Here is a 3666-nt window from a genome sequence, read left to right on the forward strand (position 1 = left end):
CCGGGATTGCCTGAGGCAAGCCAAAGGAGCCCCAGGTGGAGACGGGACTGCCGGTCGTCGGGTGTCCTGGAAGCCGAATGCGAATGCGGAGGGGCTCGCGGGCCGCGCGGAGGCAACCCAGGTCTGCAGCGGGAGTCGGGGCCCGGCCACCCGCCGCCCCGCGGCCCGGGAGGGGCTGGGCTGGGGGGGGATCCAAGAATCGGACGCGCGCGGGCGGGGGCTAAAGGACCTCTTCTGGTAGGCAAAAAGCCTCGAGCACCCGGGATTCCCAGGTGGTCTCCCATCCAAGATACTAACCAGGCCCGACCCTGCTTAGCTTCCGAGATCAGACGAGATCGGGCGCCTTCAGGCTGATAGGGCCTGAGACGGTGGCGGTTGGCTCGGGGCGCCCTAAGAGCCTTGCGCTTCGCGTCCCTTTCGCTCTGCCCTGCAGGTAGGGCCAACGGGCCGCACCTCTCGTCGGGGGGCGTGCTGTACTTGAGCCGCACGACCCGCGACCGGACTCCAGCCTGCTGACGCCGGCCCGCCCCCCCGAACACCGGCAACACCAGACCAGCAAGCGCCTGGCCGGGCCCGGGGGCCCGAGGGGCTTCCAGGACCCCCCATTGACCGGGAGGGCGTGCGTGCGTGCGTGCGTGCGCGCGGGGCCTGGGGGCTGGGCTGGGGGGTGGAGGTCTCGGCGCCCTCCCCCCCCCGCGGCCACTCCAGACCCGGCCGCGCTGGCTGAGCGGGCCTCCCCGATCCCATTCGCTGCTCAGGCCCCGCGGGCCCGGAGGTGTCGGTCTTCGGCGCCCGCCGCCGCCCCAACCCCCGCGGCCCAGGGGCCTCTGAACCTCCCTGCGGGCCTAGGCGCAGCGAAACTTGAGCGCCCAACTTGCCCGGCACCTGTCCGGTGCCCAAACCCACCAGAAGCCAGGAGGCGCGGTCGACCGAGCGCCTCAGCCCCTCCCCCCTTCGCACTACCGAGGCCCCCTTTGCCCCCACGCCAAGCCCTCGACCTTCCTGAGAGAGCAGACGAGCCACAGGCAGGCACACAGACAGACACACAGACACTCGCACGCACCCACGCCAAGGGAGACAGCTGGCCTGCGCAAGCTCCTCAGCCAGAGCCAGAGCGCCTGGGAGAGGCCGGGGCCAGACGAACGGGCCGGCGGCTGGCTGTCAGGAGATACAGAGGCAGAAATACATGAAGATTCCGAGACAGACCCAAGACGGCAAGAGGAGACACACACACACACACACACACACACACACACACACTTGAGTGTGGTCTTTGGAAATACTTGTGTTCGTAGTTGCTGGGTTGAGCCCAACTTTAATACAACCCATGGACTGCGGCCCATCAGGCTCCTCTGTCCGTGGCATTTCCCAGGCGAGGATACTGGGAGTGGGTTGCCATTTCCTTCTCCGGCGGGATCTTCCCGACCCAGGGATCAAACCCCAGTCTCCTGCTGCGCGGATGCCTTGCCATCTGAACCAGGACATTGCTAATTCCTAGGCAAAATACAAAGAATAGAGCTCGTGTTCTACTAAATGGAAAGATGATTTCAAAAACAGAAGCTGTCCTTTGTTGGTATCTTTGAATCTTTATGTAGTTTTTCGTTGATTTTTTTTACTGTTAAGGCTAACTGAACAAGGCAAGAGAGAAACCCCAGAATTGAAAAGCAATTGACGGTTTTGAAAGAAACATGTGCAGGTGAAGCTCTCTTCCTTTTTGAGAGATGGTTAAATGCAAAATCTTGATTCAACACATATGACTTTTGTGCACTTTATTTCAAATCTCCATGACAAAACCCTAAGGCGTCCAGGAAGAAAGGAGTAGAGGGGGCAGACAAAAGAGCAACCTTTCCCCTTGGTGCCATCTCAACCAGCTGCTTAGTTCCTTCATCTCAAGGACTATCATCTGGGCTTCTCTGGTTTGTCTGATTCTTGTTTCGGGGACCGTTTCTCGTCACAAGGCTGTCAACAGTGGGGGGGGGGGTGTGTGTGGGGGGGGGGGGGCCCTTCTTTCCATTCCACATGAGACCCAGTGGACAATCCAGGCCCTGCCCACTGCATTGAGTGTGCAGCAACAATATCAACGGTAATGCCGGTGAACAATGCGTATTCCTGGAATCCACTCCGTTGGCTACTGACTGTGTGTGGTGGTGGTCTGGAACCTAGACCTGGAAGCTTTCTGGATGATTGCAAATGACACCAAAGTCTGAGGACGATGGAAGATCTTCACATTTCTGCAAGAGCCACACACCTCCAGAAGGAACCACAAGACTTGCCTGAAATGGTCAAGGTATAAGTATTGGACTCAACGTTGGAAGGTCTCCACCTTTGCTATGGAAGTCAAACGATCTTTCTTTGAAATGAAAATGGAGCATACTGAACGTTCACATTCTTCTAGAGCATTTGAAAAGCCCTAACTTGTAGAAATCTGCTGTACGAGTTCCTTTGAAAGCAAGAACCTCTATGTATGGATATGTCTTCATGCCTTAGATTGTGCCTCGAATATAGTGTACACATCAACCCAGGAAAGGAAAGAATTGAATCGCCAAATATACAAAGAGATCAAAGTGTGCGAGCCAAGTGACCCCTTGAGGCTTCCAAGAGCTTTTCTGTCTTTCACACACTAAGTAAATACTGAGCACCTACGATGAGCTAGGAGGCATGTAATAAGTTTCAGGGAATAGAAGGCGGAGAGAAGAAGACACAGAGTTCCTGCTTTCACTGAGACGACTCTAATGATACATCACAGGCAGATCCTTTGAGAACCTATAGAGGGGCCTCTTCCTCACCACAAAACCTGGGTGTCAGGGAAGGCTTTCCAGAGGCACCATTTCGTTGAGGTCCATAGGTTGAACCTAGGTAAACCAGGGTTGAGATGCAGGAAGAATTTCAGGCAGGGAAAATAGCATCTTGGAAGGCTATGTGACCAGGGAAACTTAGGACATTCAAGAAACGAAAAATGCCCTATGGGATGGAAGCCAAAGAGTGCAGAGGGCATTCCAGGCAAAAGACATCAGAGAAGAACGTGAGGAGCAAGCCTGAAGGGAAGTGGTCGTATCTTCAATATGCTGGGAAAATACGAGAGCCGTTGGAGCAGGGAGGTGACAGCATTGCATCTGCATTTCCAAAAGGTCATCTTGCTCCACGTCACTAATGATTGAGAGGCTCAACTCCAAACTCCAAGGAGGGACCACTCACATGAGTCCGACTGGGCCTCACTGCGATGTCTGTCAATAACCAATGCTGAGAAGATGTGGAGCAAAGGGAACTCTCCTCCACGGTGAGTAGGAATGGGCGTGGGAGAGCCGGTATGGAAAAGAATATGGAGGTTCCCGAAGGAACTAAAAGTGGAAGTAGCCTATGGTCCAGCAGTCCGACTCCCAGGCAGAGATCCACCCACGGTATAAGTGAACAAGATAGATGCCCCGTTTGGGCACATCTATCTGCGCGTGGGCGCGCACACGCGCATGCGCGATCGTGATCGCGAGGCAGGGGTGGGGGGGGGGGGGGCTCTGGCTGGAGTCGGTGCAAGCCCCGGGATTGCCTGAGGCAAGCCAAAGGAGCCCCAGGTGGAGACGGGACTGCCGGTCGTCGGGTGTCCTGGAAGCCGAATGCGAACGCGGAGGGGCTCGGGGAGGGGCTGGGGCTGGGGGGGGATCCAAGAATCGG

At 56.7% G+C, this 3666-nt stretch overlaps 1 pseudogene; it reads right to left on the reverse strand.

The window, feature by feature from the left end:
- Positions 1-247: 247 nt before the first annotated feature.
- Positions 248-367, reverse strand: LOC138987086 (5S ribosomal RNA; annotated as a pseudogene).
- Positions 368-3666: the final 3299 nt, after the last annotated feature.

This window comes from Bos mutus, unplaced genomic scaffold (genome assembly GCF_027580195.1).
Source record: "Bos mutus isolate GX-2022 unplaced genomic scaffold, NWIPB_WYAK_1.1 CTG634, whole genome shotgun sequence".
Taxonomy (NCBI): domain Eukaryota; kingdom Metazoa; phylum Chordata; class Mammalia; order Artiodactyla; family Bovidae; genus Bos; species Bos mutus.